Source organism: Corythoichthys intestinalis, chromosome 15, assembly GCF_030265065.1.
Source record: "Corythoichthys intestinalis isolate RoL2023-P3 chromosome 15, ASM3026506v1, whole genome shotgun sequence".
Lineage (NCBI taxonomy): Eukaryota > Metazoa > Chordata > Actinopteri > Syngnathiformes > Syngnathidae > Corythoichthys > Corythoichthys intestinalis.
Genome location: NC_080409.1, coordinates 29587613 through 29608361, shown reverse-complemented (window position 1 = coordinate 29608361; position 20749 = coordinate 29587613). Strand labels below are relative to the sequence as shown.

Sequence of the window (20749 nt, the reverse complement as noted above, 5' to 3'; positions counted from 1 at the left end):
AGACATTATCATTATTGACGGGTCAGCTCGTCTATGCACTGCGCAACTCCTTCAAGCAGGGGGCTGCCCACATCAAGAGGAGCTATTCACAAACACACGTACGCAGCAAACTAACGGTGGATTTCGGTTCAAAAAGATCGACAGCTGTACCACATACTAACCGGAAGGATTGTCTCAGGAGTGATTTTTTTCGAGGATTCTAGGTAATTATTATATTTTTCGTACCGTGCATGCATTTTGAAACGTTGTGAAAAAAATGGAGAAATTAGCCGCTAAGGCATTGGCATCATAGTTTGCAATATTTACGTTGAAAAAAATGCTACCTGCATTTTTTTTCTTTTTTTTTGCTTTTAACCAAGAATCAAGACTGTTTTACATCCATATCTTTAAAGAATTCAAGGACTTACGCATTTATTCACAAGAAATTCAACGTAAAAAGCTCTTTGTTGTGGTAAGGCAGCGCCACAGTGTGACTTGAAGACGAGCCCCACATTCGATATATTTACGTAAAATAAATGCTACCTGCACATTTTTTTTGGCTTTTAACCAAGAATTGAGACTGTTTTACATCCATATCTATAAAGAATTCAGGGATTTAAGCATTTATTCATGAAAATTTCAACGTAAAAAGCTCTTTGGTGTGGAAAGGCGGCGCCACAGTGAACTTAAAGACGAGCAGCACATTCGACATATTTACGTAAAAAAATGCTACCTGCACGTTTTTTGTTTTGGTTTGGTTTTTTTTGCTTTCAACTAAGAATCGAGGCTGTTTTACGTTCATTTCTATAAAGAATTCAGGGAGTTAAGTATTTGTTGTGGTAAGGCAGCGCCGGAGTGTGACTTGAAGACGAGCCGCACATTCGATATATTTACGTAAAATAAATGCTACCTGCACTTTTTTTTTTTTTTTTGCTTTTAACCAAGAATCAAAACTGTTTTACGTCCATATCTATTAAGAATTCAGGGATTTAAGCATTTATTCACGAAAATTTCAACGTAAAAAGCTCTTTGTTGTGGTAAGGCAGCCCCACAGTGAACTTAAAGACGAGCAGCACATTCGACATATTTACGTAAAATAAATGCTACCTGCACGTTTTTTTGTTTTGTTTTGGTTTTTTTTGCTTTCAACCATGAATCGAGGCTGTTTTACGTTCATTTCTATAAAGAATTCAGGGAGTTAAGTATTAATTCACAAGAAATTCAACGTAAAAGCACTGTTTTACGTCCATTTCTATAAAGAATTCAGGAAGTATTTATTCAGAAGAAATTCAACGTAAAAAGCCCTTTGTTGTGGTAAGGCGGCGCCACAGAGAACTTAAAGCCGAGCCGCGCATTCGACATACAGTATTTACGTAAAATAAAAGCTACCTGCACATTTTTTTTTTTTTTTTTGCTTTTTTTTTTTTTGCTTTTAACCAAGAATCAAGACTGTCCATGTCTATAAAGAATTCAGGGATTTAAGCATTTATTCACAATAATTTTCAAGGAAAAAAGCTCTTTGTCTGTGATTCCACTCGGTCAGCTTTGATGGCCTCGCCAACAATGCAAGCCCCCCATTTATCGGCCCAGCGCCCCGTGTCCCGTCAATTACATTATGAAGTCTATGGCCTACTAGTGATAAACTAATTTCTAATTACTACAGAAGCATAAAAAGCCTTTCATTGCCCCTACCAAAATGGCATCACGGCAGCCATGTTGGCAGGGGCGACAGTCCCATCAAAGTCAATGCATTCACATTAAACTAAAGTCATAAGCGGCTTATCTCTCAAATAATTTTAAAATTATTATTTTACCAATGACAAAGCATCTGCTATTCACTCTTTTGCAGCCTGTGACTGCAAAACACATCCAATCCATTGAAAATGGAAGGCTGACAGCGAATGAAAGGACGTTCAGATTATTGGATGCTACATGATTGGACGTCTATCATTAGCTTGGGAAGAATGACAAATACGTCTTTTTTTATAGGAGCATTCATAGCTGGCGGCCATCTTGGGTAGGGTAGCAAATAAACATAAAGCATTGGTGGAATACATAACATCAACAAGTGTGGATAAAAAAATACCCAATATAGGAAATTAGATGGAAAAATACAGCTACAAATTTGGAAATTGTCGGCATTGGCGCTCAACCTTGTACCCACAACACCATGCGTTCGTTTTCTGTTCTGGAGGCTCTAATAAAAAACAGAGTGGACACACAAATCCTGAGAATCTCTGGGTGCGGTCAAAAAAAAAACAAAAGATTTAATGAATGTGGCACACACGTTTCAGAATCTGACTCCAATATACATCTCACGTTTTACAATTTAGTGGGCGTTTACTTTAATCATTCAAACCATTGGTCAACAGTTCTGGTGGTTGTCTGTGACTTCCCCTTATTTGATTATCAAAGACTTTAGTAGACTAAGGGGGATCATGTTACACCAAAATGGTATATGTTAAACCTAACCACAATGTGAATGTATGATTGCTTTGACTGAGAATAAAAGGCTACAGAATGCATACAAGTGAACATATAAATGTGAGTACATAACAAAATCTTAAAATAAAAACAATCAAAACATAGAAATATATATATTTGCGTGCCCTACCACTTCAAATGAATTGGACATCATAGCCTTGTTAGCAAATACTTTAATATTCAAGTCAGTATGCAGTTATTTAGTATTAATATTTTTAAAACTTGGTATCTTTTTTAATCAAACATAGTATCAGTATTTCTTATGGGGATCGGCCAATAACACAAAGAATCAGCATAAATATCGGGAGTCCAAAAATGTTATCGGTGCAGCACTAATCATAACAAATGCAGGTTGTTGTTTTTTTTTTGTTTTTTTTTAAATCTATTCAGGTTTCTCAGTTGTGTGTTTGCGCTTGTCTGCTTGCCCTTTTGTTGCATCATGACCGTCGGAGGTTAAAAGGCTAAACGGCATGGATCATTGTTCTCAATGAAAGGATCTTTTGACCAACACCGTTGGGACGAGTCGACGTACACACGCTGACAAAAGGCAGCAGCACTCAGAATTCTATTAACAACCAAAAGGACTGTCTGTACGTAGGGCAGGAGGGGGTGTGCAAAAACACATCAAACAACCCTCCAGCGAGCCCCTTGTTTCTAAATGGATGCCACTTGCCAGTCATTTTACAGCAGGTGACTCGATCACGTGTTTGATGGACAAAAGCTGCGGCAACGTAGCTCTATGCGGCAACAAAATGTCCCCCATTGCAAGTAGACTGCAATTGCTCTCTAATTCATCTGGGTAATTCGGTGCGAGCGTATTTAAATAGCGTGTTTGATATTTCCTGTGTATTTGCTGCACTGAAACGATTTGAGAGCGAAGAAGGATGTTCCACCTCATCCACTCCGACTCACGGATAGCTCACGAACCGCCCAGCTATCAGCCATCACTTCCTCTCCTCTCTTTATCACGTTGCTCTAGCACAAACATTTCTTTCTAGGCACACACAAAGCAGCCTTTTATCGAGCCAGCCATTTTAGGTTGATCTCAGACAGATTAAATATGGTTCCCAATCAGGCCTTTATATGATCAGATATCCAGTTCGCTGTATGTTAACTTATTCACAACCATTCACAGTGGTAGACATTAAATTGAAAGTGAGAGGGCTTGCATTGAGTGGTCATTTACTGCCATTGACAGCAATAGATGTCCAATCCATTTGGACATTTATTGCCGTCAATGGCAGCCAATGTTTTTTTTTTTTTTTTTTTTTTTTTTTGGGAAAAAACAATGAAACCGTTTTAACAGTAGGAATGTTGTTGATCTGTTTCCTGATTTTGGTTGTAAAAAATAGTAATATGCTAAAATTACAGTGTGGTCAATATAAAAACTTCATTTTTAAAGCAGGTTTGGTTCGTGTATCGCCGTCCATTTCAGCAAATGAGTTAATGTTGACCAACCTCTTTCAAAATTGATTGGACGTCTATCGCCGTCAATGGCGGTCAGTGTAAATTTAGGAAATCATAAAAAAGCCGGTTTAACAGTAAGAAAGTTATTAATGTTTCCTGATTTTGAGTATTTTTACCTCTAATATGCTAAAGTTACAGTGTGGTCAATGTAAAAGCATTGCCCAAAAGAGCCAATCAGGTAATATTGACCAGGTTATTATTTGGATTTTGGTAAAAAGGTACGATTCCTACATAATTAAAGAAAAAACTTTCACCGTTTTTCACGTTTGTTTTGTTTTTTGGTTTTTTTTTTTTTTTTTTGTATGTTTGTTTGTTCTGTTCATCCATTTTTTTCTATTTTTTGCAGTTTTTCTATTTTTTGAAGATTTCCCCCTTTTTTTATTTTTTTCCCCTATTTTTTTTGCAGTTGTCACAGTTTTTCAGTTTGTGGATTTTTGTGTTGTTTTTTTTTCACATATTTACACAGTTTTAGCTTTTTTCCCCACTGCTGTTTTCACAGTATTCTGATTTTTCACAGCTAATTCAAAATTTTCCATGGTGTAATCATCAATGCCCAATGCTATAACTGTCAATGCTAAAAGACTGCCAATTCTGTCCAATTCCAATGGCGCGCATATCTATTAATTCCAATAGAAATAGGAAAAAGATTAAGTGAAAAAAAGCATCCCCTAAAAGTAGGCCTAATATAGGGAATAAATAATTCAAGGACTGTTATAACATTCATAGCATGACCAAAACATGTCACAGGTTAATTACACATAAAATCTATAAGTCTCACACCCACTTTTTTGAATTATAACATAACCCAATTGAAAGTATACATTCACATTAGCGTTAGGAATCATGGTGGTTCCTGATTACAATAACAACAACAAAAATGAAGTCAGCAATGTACCCCCAAATAAATATCCCAATGTCAATAACACTAGTAAATGGTATTAACCAGGTAATGCTTCAATAGTTACTAACCAACTTGTCAGCACAATGCAACTTCCACAATGACAATATTTTAAGGCAATGGAAAGAATATGCAACCAAATATAACCCAACTAAACAGTATAAATGTAATACATTTTTTGCCATTAAAAAAAAAAAATCAAAAGTTTTTCCTAAAATATCCAAATAGTTAAAGGGATTCAACTTTTTGGGGGGTTGAGACGCATCAGTGATTGCTGCCAGCTCCATCAGTCAAAATGGATTGGACATATAGGGCCATCAATGGCACTGTAACATGAGAAGTCAAAGCCAGTCCTCCCAGTTTAAATAAATTGGACGTCCTTATCATTTTCAGTGTGTTATTGGGGCTATAACCGAGTGTTTTGACTAATTTGACTAATGTATAATCATACATAAAATGTTTTCCCCCAAAATGAATTAAAAAATACAATCATATATAGTAGTAACTAAATAGCAAATGTTAATAGTGTGGCTTACATGACCCAAAATGTATATGTCTTGATGGTTTTTTTTTTCTTTTTTTTAAATTAACAAAACTAGTTGCCCTATAAAGAGAATATTACACAATCACTTGCATTGGTTAACCACATATTAACAGGTCAAGTAGAAATGTTAAATTCATCTTAAATCAAAACAGCCTTAACTATGGCTACCAATGACGGCGCTTCACGTCCAATCCGATTTGACAAGTGTGGGGTGCCTCGCAGCGATCGAGCCCTCCCGGTCAAAATGCATTGACGTCTGGCAGCGTCAATAGCACTGAACAGTGAGCAATGTGTAATGAATATGTCGAGTACACGCGTGGGCAAAACGACTCATTTTCCCGCTGCTCTGCAGGCAAGACACGCCTTCTTTGGGTTGTGTGGTTCTGCTGCAGCACCCTTCACGGCATTACATCACCCCGTTAGAGAGTACCAGTACAACACCCCCCATCACCACAGACACACACACCGCCACGTATCACTCCCCGCCAAAAGAGCTCTTTACGTAACACTTTTGCATATTTAAATGGACTGCTTTTCTCTAAAATAATAATAATAATAATAATAATTAAAAAAAAAAAAAAAAAAAAAAACATATTAAATTGGAAAATAAGAAAAAAATATATTTTTTGTGTGTAATTATATCATGGAGGAATCTGTAAATATGAGCGATATATTTTACACACGAATGTATTGCCTGAAATTAACAAAACGGAGAAAAACAGAAAAATCAGAACGAGCATTCGTCTAAATTCTGGATATTTGACTTTCCACGCCCTATAGGGATTAGTGTTACCTTGAGAGCCCTTGGCTTTTTGCGCTTGATTTGTCAGCGGAGTTAATCACCTGCCATCCAAGGGCTGAGCCACAAATGCCAGAGCCAAATTATAATGAGAACCTCTTGAAAATAGGAAAAAAGCCAAATAGTTTCGTTCTTGCGGAAAATCTACAAGAAAAAATGCTTTCATGCAGCGATTCTTTGAATTTACACGTCCACAATAATCACATATTTCAACTCACACACGCGGCAATGCAGCAAAGACGTTTGTACAAGGTAGCAAACGAATTAAGAAATTATATAATATAAATTATAAGGGCACCACGGTGCTGATATGTGAATGTTACTGCAAGTTTCCAGACCTTTGGTGGGGAAATGAAAGCACATCGCGGACCACGCCCATTCCCAAGATCTTCTGGAAAACGCCCGATTAGGAATTCCCTCCGCATAAATGCACGAGAATCATCTAATCCTATTAAGTCTTCAAAGTCGGACGCCAAAATCGTGCTCAAAGCAAGCAAAACGCTGATGTCCTCTTGACATTGCGTTTTCTCGCCAATTTGGACCTTATCATCAGTGATCATATTTTTTTTTTCCCAGGGTATTAGATGGAGGAGATGGAGGCCTTCTGCGTAATTTCAACTGAGGTAGACTTCCGTGGGGGGCAAAATAAGGCCTTGTCGCTGCTTAAATGTGACATGCGGCACCCAAAATCCAAAAGGCGTGGGAAAAAATGGCTATTTTAAGCTCAGCCACTGCGAGAAGGCCAAGAGCTCCTCAGAGATGTCTGAGGGTATAAAGAAGTCATAATAAATGACTGGCGCATAATGGTGCACGAGAAGCACAGAATGTACAGTTTGAGAAAAACCTCAGTTGCTGAAAACGTCATTTTAGAGGAGATTTTTAAAAATTAGAGCACGATTATCTTTCATTTGATTGTTTTTTGCAACACGCGCGCGCACGCAGACACACTCCTCACACGCACGATGATTGCGGTGTTGATTACAGGTTGCCAAATATTCGTTTTGTTTCATTTTTTATATTCATGCACCGTCTAAAGGCGAACGTAATTCGAACAAAAAACGATAAATTATATCATTTTGTGACATGGATGCATCCAGTTTGTTGCACTAACGCTGGAGGGAAGAAAAGTGCGCAAGCAAGCGGGAAGATTTGGAGACGCAGGAAAACGCCGCAATGGTAGAAGAATGTGACGGATTTCGTGCGTCGTGCGTCTTCGTCTAAAGAATGCCGAGTGGAAATTTTGGAAAATTAAAATCTGGCTGAAACAGTTTATTTACATGCCGTGTGTGAGCGCCCGCGTGTGTGTGTGAGAGAGAGAGGAAGGCGTGTTTGAAATGCGCAAAGGGATGTGCCTGGCGTGCTCTATTTGTTTGACATCCTAACACGACGAGAACAATGCGAGGGACATCGGACACCAGCGTTTGAGTCATGTATAATTAATATTTTTAAATAAACAAGGAAAGCTGGGTTACAAAAGAAAACGTAAATGGAAAATAACCTATTTATCTGGGTGATTGACTAAGGTTGACGCAAAGCTGATACGGGCTATGGAGAAGTAATGGTAGACCAAAAGCTTTTGGAAATGGTTATACAATTATCTCGTATGGGGACGCGTGTAATTCTACACCTTCTTGCCACACTGCCTCTGCTCCAATGTGGTAACAAGAGGCCAACACGAGATATGGTCCTCTTTTAAATTCATACTAAAATGGTAAGGAACGAATTGAGAGGGTGAGGCATTTTAATTAATCTTTAAAATAAATACAATAAGATAAAAATCGAATTTATTCTAAAATGAGTTATAATTTTTAGGGAGTGAAATATTTATAGTAAACCCCCCCCCCAAAAAAGAGATGTTTCTGACCTCTGTCAATCAGACCAGCAGGGTAAGAGCATCAAAATGATAAATCCAGTTTTAGGTCCCCAGAGAGCTTTATAGTTGGATATCTTTGAAAATCCTTTTTGCTGCTATGTAAAAGCAGCTCGCTGATGCTTAGTTGCTGTCCATTAAAGGCGCTCTCGGTTTGGATTTAACGTTCCTCTCACAGGTGCGTCGAGCGAGGTGCACGGTGTCCACATAAGGGGCTTGTCGCTTCGGTGCCACTTGGAGCGGAGGCGCGCGCAAGCACACTACCCGCGCCCACGCGCACCGCTCGGGCCCGCCCTTTCACTCGAGAACAGTGCGCGTCATTTTTAAAGGCGCACGGCCGACACGCGCGCGCGGATCAGAGTACACGTGTTGACGGATGTTTGCGTCAGTGGGCTACGCGGTTGAGCGGATCGAGGAACGCGGGGCCTAAACACTCTCGCGCAGCGTGATGCACTCCCTCTATAAATGGATTCCATCATATTTTGCTCACAAATATAAATTACAAGCAAGGGTGTAGGTTTGGTCTTAATATTGGTAGGGACGATATAACAGCATAGCCTGCATGTACACTTTTGCTGGGGACGGGATATTAATAAAACCAAACAGATTGGGTGAACGGGGGTCAGAGCTACATTTCTCACGAATATGAATTTTTAATTGATGGGCTAAATGATCAATGCAAAATAAATCTGGATTATTCTAAATTTATAATGTCTAAGTCTCATAATTTTCTCCATCCTGTTTTGAGTGTTAAAGACTAGTTTCAAAAAATCTAAGTAAGAGTAAAATTTTCTTGAAGCACTGGCAAATATTTTCACTTATTTCAGGTAGATTTACACTCAAAACAAGTAGGGGTGTAACAGTACACAAAAATCTCGGTTCGGTACGTACCTCGGTTTTGAGGTCACGGTTCGGTTCATTTTCGGTACAGTAAGAAAACAAAATGCAAAATATAAATGTGCTAGTTGTTTATTACACAACGTTGTGCTTTCAACAATAGGAACATTAGCCTATACAAAGCTAGAATTCTGCTCAAAAAGTAGCAGGTATTTAAAGATAATCCGACAACAATTTGCCTTTCAGACCCCGCGTATTGGTCAGCTTTCTTTCTGAAAGAAAGAAGAAAAAAGAAGTCCTGTGCTAAAGAGAAAAGCATTTAGATTTTAACATGTATTTTACAAATGAAATGCCTCAATGAGTCTTTTTTTTTCTCTTTTCTTATGAACGATTTTCAAAAGCTTTATTGGTGGATTTTCTCAAGTTAAAGCGCCACACAGAAATTATTAAATTTAATTGTGTAAGCAGAATCTGTGTATTATTCTTTTTATTTAGTTACAGGTGTTTTAGCTCATTTCAATTTATTTTATTTAAATGGGCTATTATGTATTTTATTATGTGTTTATATTTTACAAATGTGATGTAGTATTCATTTATATTGTATATTTTATGTTGTATAACTTTAGTTCCTATGTGAATATTAGTTCCTACTTGTTTTGTTGTGGTAGGAGGGTTTTGTATTGAACACGGGGCTGTGTTGGTTATTATTATAGCAGAGAAGACAGCAGTAAATCAACAAAGACAAGTCAACTGTGCCCCGATCTACCTCTCAAGAGATCTGATGGACTCAAAAAGTGGGTTATACAATTGCATATTAGTTTGAAAATCGACCGGATCCACCGTATTTTTACACGAGTGGCTTCCGGTCTGCCCGATCCTAGCTACCGGTAGGAGTATTGACGCAGGAGGGTCGCGTCTCGCGTCAAATAATAAACTCTGCCGTTCTTTTCGTGTGCGTCCTGCTGAGCCGCTTCTGGGACGTGTCTAACACGCGGCCGCACTGCGACTTCTGTGCATTGGCTGATTGACTTTAACACCCGCGTTTCACTGCGTTCTCGCTGCGGCCACCTTGTCGCGCCGTTGACGTTTCTGGGTTATACTATCCTACCGTGTTGGTCCTCATTTGTCCTCATTATTATAGTAGAGCAGACGGAGTAAATACAATCTACACAAAGAAACTGTAACCCGATCGACTCACAGCCTCGAAAAGTAAGGGTTACATTACGTCAGAAACTCGTTCGGTACGCCTCCGTTCCAAACCGAGCTCCACGTACTGAAACGGTTCAATACAAATACATGTACTGTTACAACCTGGGGAAATGCTAATATTCCATCATTTATGAACGCATGCCTTTTGGATTCATATCATGCCACTTGGTGTAATTACACACATCGCAACACCAAGAAAATGATAGAAATTTGAATCGATTGTCAAGCTAAAACGAGATCCCGGAAATCTAGCATATTGTGTGCGTGATGTCACAACTAGGAAACACCCGGCTCAGTGCTTAGGACTGAATGGCGGCGATGATGGCGGACAGTTTTGTTTCTAGTTGCAGCGACGAATCCGACGTAACGAACGTTCTTGTAATGGTGACGAGGAGAGTTATGAACCTTTCTTTGGTGTTTTGGGTTATCAATTTGAGCCCAAACGAAAGCCAATGCAGCCTAACGATCATTGAGGGGAGCAATCACACTGATGAAACACCGGCAACATATCGTGTGGGAAACATTGAATGGTTTGTTTTGCATTTCTTTTTGTGAAGCTGATACACCGTGACTGCAAAATAAAGTAATGTATAGAATAATTATCATTTATTGTGCTATTATAGGTTTTCATTCTGCCAACAGACACAAATATGAGTGGGAATAGAGGATTTGTTGTATATATTTTACGAGCAATAATTCATACATGTGTCCAGTCCTATTTCCAATGCGTGATATGTTTTTTATTATAAAAGAGTACTCACTCTGGCCATTTCGAGCTTGGCTGCTCCCCTCCTTTGCTTAGCCTGGGGTGGTCTCATCAGTGCCAGTCATCGTCCTCTTTCTTGATATCCCGGGACATTTAGGTGGCTGCGCATGTATGGTGGGCATCGCATCTGCTCTCAGCAGCAATTTCTTAGCAAAACCTGATTTCATATGTCCATTGTTTGAATAGCTTTCAGGAGTAAAATGCGCATCACATAAAACCGTGCCGGAGGCTGGGTCTGCAAAATTAGCCCTCTTTGCACGGACGAACTTTACTCATTGTCTGCGTAGTCCAGCTCTTTTTCTCGCGTTCGGGAACTCATGGGTACTACATTGCGGCAAATGGCTATTTGTACACCACATAGCATGACAGGTTTGAACCATTTTAGCGATTTTTTGATATAACACAAACGCAACTCTCTCGTCGATAAACAACGATGGCACCTGCCTCGACCTTTTGTTTCCTGGCTGTGACGTCAAAGCCCCATTCGGCTGTTTCCGGAATACTTTCGGAAATGTTCGGAATTTTCAATCTATTTTCAATAATTGCTCATGAATGTGATTTTTTTGTTGTTGTTAACTTTATTAATATTTTTTATCTTGCCATATAATGGTTCTATTGATATCTCACAGCCCCTTAGTATTATAATTCTCTAAGATTTTCAGGAGCAAAATTAGTGGTGTGTTCCCCACCTCCACAACACTGACGTCTTTTTACATTACTTACAGAGGCTGCCGCTGACGGATAAAAAACTAATATTCCTCGTCTTTGAAGGGGACGGAGGAGCCGGCATGTTATAATTGTGTCGGGGCTGAGGTTGCGTGTGTGTGGGAGGGAAGGGGGTCAAGTCATCGGCCAATGAAACGTCTGTTTGATTTTTTTTTTTTTTAATTGACTGCCAGATTCAGCAAGTGAAAAGGGGTCAATGTAAGTCTGAATATAATGAAAGTAATTCACTTAATAATGGTAGGGTCAATTCCATCCTTAAAACATATGGGAAGACACTCTAAATGACCTATATCACTGAACTCATTATATAATGCAAATAAGGTTGCTTAAAAGTTGGTGGGGACAATTTGAGCGTCTTGAAAAGTTGGTCGTGTTATGTCCCTTCTGTCCCTATGCAAACCAACACTGTTGATTTAAAGCAAAGAAATTAAGATTCTCATACAGTATATTGAAAAACAGCTAATTGTGTAGATTTGCACTCCAGCATCCTGAGTATTTATGATATTTATAGGAATCATTACAAAATGTTGGTCTGATGCAATTTGCCACTTCAAATTAAAAAAAATAAAAATAAAAAAATAAATCTATAATCATAATATATATGATTATAGATTTATGATATATGATCTATAATATAATAATAATAATCTCAAATGTAGATTTATAGATTTTAATTAAATGTTTGGAGAAAGATCATAACTCCATATAGTTAGTTATCTGAACAGAATAATATCCCATTTAAAATGTTTAAATGTTTCATATCTTATTGGAGTACTATTCTGCATGAATTGGCCGATGATGACTTTGATGCTTTATGAAGCCAAACAAGATAAATTATTTGCATTTATTTCACAAATTTAACCCTATCAGATCACTACAGTGGACGGCTACTCAAAAGTTGATATAAGACTCTTAACCATTTAAAGAGCAACTATTTTCAATCATTAAAAAAAAAAAAATTTTTTTTTAAAGGCAAGGCAAATTTATTCATATAGCACAATTCAACACAAGGCAATTCAAAGTGCTTTACATCACATGAAGATCATTTAAAAAATTGATTATAAAAAACATTGAATCAGAAAACAAAAACAAAGACAATCAAAACAGGAAATAAAATTATACATAAAAATTGCGTTTGATCACGAATAGAATTTAAAAAAAAAAAAAAAAAAAACGACTACTACAAATAATAATAATAATAATTGAAATCAGCAATGGAGATAAAGCACAAGAGGAATAGAAATCAAATAGCTTAAATATATAGACAGTTATGGATATGCTGTGCTAAATAAAAGTGTTTTTAGCCCTAATTTAAAGGAGTTAACAGTTTGAGCATACTTCAGACCTTCAGGTAACTTATTCCAGAGGTGAGGTGCATAATGACCAAATGTTGCCTCACCGTGCTTGTTTCTTGTTCTTGGAACATACAGGAAACCGGTTCCAGACGACCTTAGGGGTCTAGATGTTTCATAGGAATCTAACAAATCAAGCATGTATTTTGGCCATTAAGTGTTTTGTAGACGAGCAGTAGTATTTTACAGTCTATCTTTTGACTCACTTGAAGCCAGTGTAACGATTTCAAAACCGATGTAATGTGGTCCAGTTTCCTTGTATTTGTGAGGACTCTGGCTGCAGCTGCACTAGCTGCAGCTTCCTGACTGATTTTTTTATCAATACTTAAAACTCAAATATTAGTAAGTATCAATATATTGTTTTTTTAAATTAGTTATTTTTATTATTATTATTGGTCGGTGGTGTTTTTTTTTTAAAATAATTATACTGTATATACATTTTTGAATTATTACAATAACTAGATTAATACAATTCATATGAATTGAAAACAGACATTCACACTGTTATGGCTGAAGTAACACTCGAGAGTGGTTCCTTTTTTAGTAGTATTTAACTCATTGCATGCAATTGACGGCGATAGACGTCTAATCCATTTAAACTGGGAAAACTATGAATGCTCACGTGTCAGTGCCATTGACGTTCAATCTCTTTTGACTAGTCAGGCCGAATGTCTAAACAGATTGGACGTCTGGCACCGTCAATGGCAGCCAATGAGTTAAACGACTGCCCTTTAAGGTTGGGGGGGGAAAAAAAAAAGCTTCTAATTTGTGCATTAGAGGGATCAGTGCCAACAGAAAAGGTAAAGAATTGACGCTGGCCAAGGTCCTGAAAGGCGACGCACAATTGAAACTGCATAATATAACCTGTACTGTAATTAGTAATACAATATTAATTAACGACCTTAAAAATAAGGAAGCGTTGGCTTTGAAGGGTACAGCTTTTCCATTGCACGTGTGTGTACTTGTGAGAAGCCATTTTCTCTTATCATTATCTCTGCGATTCTCCTCCCAGTCTCCTTGGAAGGACACAACATTTCTATCTTGAGTATAGTGATACATTAGGAAAAAATAACCATTATACATCTCTGTGCATAGCTGAATAATAAAAGAAATAATTCATAGACAAAAATATTGCAACTCAACCAATCAATAAAAAAAATCAGTCAGGAGCGCAAAAAGAACAACTCATCTTAGTATCCAATTTTAAATATGAAATTAACCTATTGGCTGCCATTGACGGTGGTAGACGGCCAATGCATTTGGACCGGGTGGAGCTGGCAGTGATCACGCTCAAAATAGATCAGACGTCTTTTGCTGTCAATGGCAGCGGAAGAGGTAAGCTATGCAAGGTCACAATAAATCAATAAGTTCGAAGAGCAAAATACACATGGGCCACACTTAAGGCTGAATTACTTTATGCTTCTGCGTTGTGGTGTCGGCGAACACTACGCTGTACCCTGCATAACGTGCGCTTACACAAAATCCTGACTACGTGTCACGTCAATGTCTCGTGACGTGAACGTCAAAGGACTATGATAGGTCCGCTCTGAGCGTTGTTTCCAATTTAGGACAACAACAACACCATTTTCAAACATTTGCAAATGTCTTCTGTGTCACCTACGCTTCAACAATTGTATTCACAACATTTATTGTTCAATATTGACTAGCTGCAGCTGCAAATACATACGTTCCATCTTCGTTGCCATTGCCATCTATGACTGGAGGAAAACTAAAGGAATTCGACAAAAGTCCCCCAAAACTGTACAAAGACAGAACAAAACATTCCCTTGAAACAGAACTTCAAATGCTCAATGACGACGTAGGGTCTACCCTGTCGCTTTGCTATCACTGCAACACAGAAGCATAAATCAGGCATTACAGTATTTGAATTTATGTCCACATTCTTGTTTTATACCATTTGTTTTGTTTTTTGAAGTTTTTTTTAATTAATGTAATTTATATTTGTAAACAAATGGCTTTTTGAAATTTGTGTTTTTATATTTTTTTATGTGTAACTATTTAAATGTTTTTTTCCCGTCAATTAATTAAATTTATTTAATTTAATTTTATTTTATTTTATACATACCTATGTACATAGTATATGGCGGAAAACACAGACAAGACTGAAAAAGCAGTTTCTACAATTGCAGCCCTCCATAAAATAAACTGCTGTATTTTAAGCCAAAAGAACTGTTGTGTTTGATAGAACAATATGTCTATATGCTGCCATAGCAGATTCATGGCCCATTAAGCCCCCGAACTATTTTTAATTTGTCCATTTTACTCTGGAAACCCCCTTTTACAGACGTCGCGCAACCGCTTTTGTTTCAACCCAGCCATAAAAAAAAAGGCAAGTAATTTATTGTTCAAAATGTCTGTCATTTTTAGCTTAGAATCATTATTCGATGTCCAATATTTTGTTTAAAAATAAAAAAAAAAACGACTTTAAAAAATTATTCACTCGCATATTTTAAACATTTGAACAAATTGCGTCGGAATGAAAAAATTGGTGTCTGTAAAAAAGTCACGGATATCTGCGTCATAACTATCGCTCATTTGTGTTTTTTTTTTTGTTACTTTCGCATTTTCCCCAAAATGTTAGATGATAAGTAATCGATCCAAACAAAGAAAAATAAAAAAAACATTTAAAAGGGTAAATATATGAAAAAGAACATCTCGACCACTCCTTGATGTCTGTGATTTCTGCGTCGCGACCCTTTTCATGTTACCATGTTTCACCCATAAAATTCCCCAAAAAATCCAGCTGTGGCCATTCACAGCTGTGTCTTAACACTCAGTGATACATGCTACATGGAGTTTTTGGATCGAAACAAGGTAAGTACGCCATAATAATTCGTTAAAGTCATGGCGTCTGTAATTCTACTCTCACGTGCTCTCACCTCCAGATAATGTTTTGCTGTTTAATTTTTTTTTTTTTTTTTTTTTTAAATGCCCTCCCGTTCAAAATTTTTCTTCCCCAGAAAATGGAGATTTTAAGCTTTCCAATGATGTATCACACATGCATATCGGACAATTTTGAAATATTGACTATTTTTTTATACAGAAAATAATTACAGTACATCCGAAACAAATGATTATAACAATATATTTGAGAGAAAAACATGTTATTTTGCCTCAGTCAAATCTTAATATCTGAACATTTAAATATGTAAACTAAAGTGCAATCACATTCGTAATTGAATGGCTTCTGGTTTTTTCAAATGTAAATAAACCTAAATCTATTGTGATAAAACAACAAAATTGCAATAACTGCATTAACCATCAAAGTGAAGTCTAACTGTGACTGTATTCTTGAAACAAATCTGAATAAGGAAAAACATTGCAATAAAATAATGCAAACTGGTTAAACTAAAAAGAGTAGCTGAGATATCATGACAGAACATCGCTTCAATGATATCTGGCGCCATCTAGCATCATGAATTGGTATAACGTCTAGATCGCAAATATAAGATGACCCCCTCTTTTTCAGTGTTATTTCAATGCAAAAAACACCGTCTTATATTCGGGCCAATACGGTACAAAAAAAAAAACCATGCAAGTACAATGTTCACACATGCACACTAAATACTTGACAAGATCTGTCATTAACGTGCAAACAATAACTATTGACAGTACATTTTGTAACTGTAGAAGACTGCTGGACAAAAAAGAAAATGTGCAAGAAGTACAGTACATGTTCACATGTACAGAACATAAATGACAAGCGATGTCATTAAGGTTCAAACATAATATTTATTGACTGATTGCATTTGGGGGTCACAAAGCTGTTTACTAACATCATCATCACATCTTCAGTGAGTCATGTGGTTGATGAATCTGAGAGAGATTTGATTTTTGTTGTCATTTCCTCCTTTTCTTTTCCTTCGAACATTGCTGCCATCACTCCAGTCATACACTCTTTTATTATTTCTCCATCAGAGAACGGCTTATGTTTGGCCAACACCCACGACACTCTGAGTGAGCACTCCGTTGCAATTTGTTGTTGTGTCATAGATTTAACAATAACCTTCCTTGACTCTTGATATGACTGCTTCAACCTGTTAATTTCTTGCCTTCTCAATTCTGATTTTTGGAGAAACTTCTCTTCAAATGAGCTGTGCTCTTCAACATAATGGCGTTTCACATTTTCACTTTTTATCAGAGCAACTGTCTTGAAGCATAGTAAGCACTTAGGTTTGGTACTTGCAGTTGATAAAATGGACGTATTTTTGTCAGTCCATTCCTCATTGAAATAGCGATTTTCGTTGTCCATTTTTCTTATCTTGGTCAACTTTGAGCATGCCATTTTGTTAGACTCCGTTTTACTACTGGTGGCAAACAGAAAACAAACAGATTGCAAAGTGCCAGGTGCAACTCATGTTTCACACTGCTGCGGTCCCTCCACTCTAGCTAGCTAGCAGCATGCACGCTCTCTCAGCCAATCAGCGCATCCATGTACGCTCTCTCAGCCGATCAGCGTATCGTTGTCTAAGAGATGACAACAGAAGTGGGAAGATGAAAGATATTTGACTAAAAATGAAACAGAATTTAGCAATAGAATAGTAGCGCATAGTGATAGATCAGTGATTCATACAAATAATATATGTTAAAAAAAGTTGTTTATTTTGTTTTGTTTTTTAAAGTGCTGTTTGCTCTGGGTCCGCAGAGAGGTGTGCCTTGGTCCGGTTGCGGACCGTGGTCCGCTAATTGAGGACCCCAGTTCTAGGGTCTAACTTTTTCTTTAGATGTGCCTGTAAAGCAGCAACAAAGTGAACAGTCTTCCCCGAAGAGTAATTGGTAAAAGCCAAATTTATAAGAGTACTGTATTTCATAATTGCCATTAATATAAATGATCTGGCAAGCTGATTAATAATAAAAAAAACTATCACCACCAAGTATGAGGATTCCTTGCAAGGCAGTTGTATTATATCCTATCGTTTTCCATTTTTAAATTAGCAATTTAGTTCATCGCTCATATCTTTGAAGTTAAATGTTTTTCTTTTTTATTTGTCATGGTGAGAACATTGTAGACTTCTGGTGAAAAGTGCCGCTTATCTTTCTAGCTGATACGTCTGCTAATAGGTTTGTTGTGGCACTTGCTCTCAGCTTTGATGTCCTTTATCGCTCCTCAAACACTTTCAGGTTTCCAACTGCTTGAGCGATTCACATGGAGGAAGCTCAGCGATGTTTTTAAATGGTATCTTGAATCTGAACATAGGACAAAGAAATTTCAAGACCATCTTTCTAATTCTGTGTCTGGTCTCCTTTGTGCGTCTCGAAACGTCCCTTTGCCTCCTCCCTTTCCACAAAAAGACTGGGCCTATGCTGGCCACCCTAGTAAAATTGGTCTACAACCACCAGAGGAATAAGATATTGATCCTCACACTTCTTAGAGTACATTCATTTGAAGAGACATTTACATTGATTGGGTATGTAACATGAAAGCTTCCCTCTGGCCTATAGAGAGCAATCAAAAAGAATTGCAGTGTTACAGTGCACTGATTTTCTGAGTCCAGTCCAAAAGGATTGGACGTCCAATGCTGCCAATGGCGCTGAAACATGAGATGAGGATGTCTATCCTTGTCAGTGATGGGAGATGAATTCAGTTTTGGGTCATTTCCTTGTAAATTTTGAGGTACCGTATTTTTCGGACTATAAATTGCACCTGAGTATAGGTCGCACCAGCAATAAAATGCCCAACGAAGAGGAGAAAAAACATACAGTGCCCTCCATAATTATTGGCACCCCTGAAAAAGATGTGTTTTTTTTAGCTTCTAATAATTTCTTTTATTCAAATAATATGGGACCTTAATGGAAAAAAAAAAGAGAAAAATCCAGCCTTCAATACAAGTGCATTCATTCAGTGGGGAAAAAATCCCACATAAAGAAAAAATTATTTGACATCAAATAATGTGTGTCACAATTATTAGCACCCCTGGTGTTAATACTTCGCACAACCCCCTTTTGCCAGCAAAACAAGGTCTGGGGACTGAGATGGCCATGGGAGGAGCTTGATTTTGTGTCTGGTGTAGGCATGTACCGGTATTACATTTTGACGGTATAATAACCTTAAGCAAAAATATCACGGTTTCACGGTATCACGACATTGCAATTAGAGTTCTAAAATGTGTAAATTTGAGATATCTGGGTTAAGAAAAAACTTTTTTCCATTGAACAGGATTTTCATTTTTCAAAACATATTAGCATAGTGGAACATAGGTATAATGTTAAGTTAGATAAAGAAAATAAATATTCCAAAGAGAATTACAATAAGGGTCTCATCTGATCAAAGCACACGGTCCCAGTTGAAGCCTGGGACCGTGTGTATTTTTGTGTGAGACCAAGATTGAGCTTTTTGGCAACAAACACTCTAAGTGGGTCTGGCGTGTTGGCAAAAGGGGGTTGTACAAAGTATTAACACCAGGGGTGCTAATAATTGTGACACACATTATTTGAAGTTAAATAATTTTTTCTTTATATGGGATTTTTCCCCACTGAAAGAATGCACTTGTATTGAAGGTTGGATTTTTCTCTTTTTTTCCATTAATGTCCCATATTATTTGAATTTTTTTAAAAAATTATTAGACGCTAAAAAACATATCTTTTTCAGTGGTGCCAATAATTATGGAGGGCACTGTATATAAGTGGCACCGGAGTATAGGTCTCATTTTTGGGGGAAATTTACTTGATAAAATCCAACACACAGAACAGATATGTCATCTTGAAAGGCAACTTAAAATAAAAATACAATAGAGAACAACACGCTGAATTAGTGTACAGTATGATAATGTTACATGATGCATGAAAAACTAAATGCGAATGTGGCTCGTATATTAATGTAACATAGCTATTAAGAGTTATTCAGATAACCATAGCATGAAGAAGATGCTAACAAGCTTACCAAACCATCAGTGTCACTCCAAAACACCAAAATAACATGTGAAATGATATAATAATGTGTTAATAATGTCACACATAAGTCGCTCCAGAGTATAAGTCGCACCCACAGCCAAACTATGAAAAAACTGCTCATAGTCCGTACTTACTGGTCACTTCCTAAGTTTTGGGTCACTTCGTGCACATTTTAAGGCATTCTGGATCATTTCCGATTGACTTTAGGGCCTTCTTGAGTCACTTCATTTGGAATTTGGGGCTTTTTCAGGTCACTTCCTGCTGGTATTTGGTCACTTCCTATTCATTTTGAGGAATTTTCAGGTTACTTCCATGTTAAGTCATTGGAAACTATTGATTGCAAATCTGTCTAGCGCCGTCAATTAACATTCGGAGCGAGTCCTCCCAGTTAGAATATTTTACTTACAAGTCCCTTCCTGTTGATTTTGGATCACTTCCTGCACATTTTGGGGGTACTCTTAGGTCACTTTCCATATACTTTCGATAATCTTCGATATATTTTATGGCCTTTCCAGGTCATCCTGTTCATTGGTCTCTTTCTGTTGCTTTTGGGGCATTTTTTAAATCAGTCCGTGTTGATTTCGGGTCTCTGCTTTTTTGGGGCACTTATGGGTCACTTTTGGTTAATTTTTATGAATTCTTGGGACACTTCGTATACATTTTAGGTCATGTCCTGTTAATTTTGGGGTAACTGGAGGATTTTTGTTTGTCAATAATGACCACCAACAGGCCGATAACCTTTGTGAGCCTTGGTTTTGTGAATTTTTAAAAGTGCAAATGGGACAAAAACTGGAAAGCAAGTCATATTTTTAAAAATTTTAAATTGAATGTTTTTGCCATTGGAATGAATGTGGCTTTTTGCCCCCCCCCCCCCAAAAAAAAGCTGTGTTTTTGGCTTTGCAAATC

General features: G+C 37.3%; 1 protein-coding gene across 12 annotated transcripts in view; it reads right to left on the bottom strand.

The window, feature by feature from the left end:
* nrxn3a (neurexin 3a) overlaps positions 1–8330 on the bottom strand; it is a 182758-nt gene extending 174428 nt beyond the window's left edge. For 10 of the 12 annotated variants that reach the window (XR_009067144.1, XR_009067146.1, XR_009067145.1 and 7 more), the window contains exon 1: positions 8036–8330. The gene's annotated coding sequence lies outside the window, so the exon portion shown is untranslated. The remainder of the gene's footprint in view (positions 1–8035) is intronic. The other 2 variants (XM_057859338.1, XM_057859339.1) reach the window with 1 other exon arrangement.
* Positions 8331–20749: the final 12419 nt, after the last annotated feature.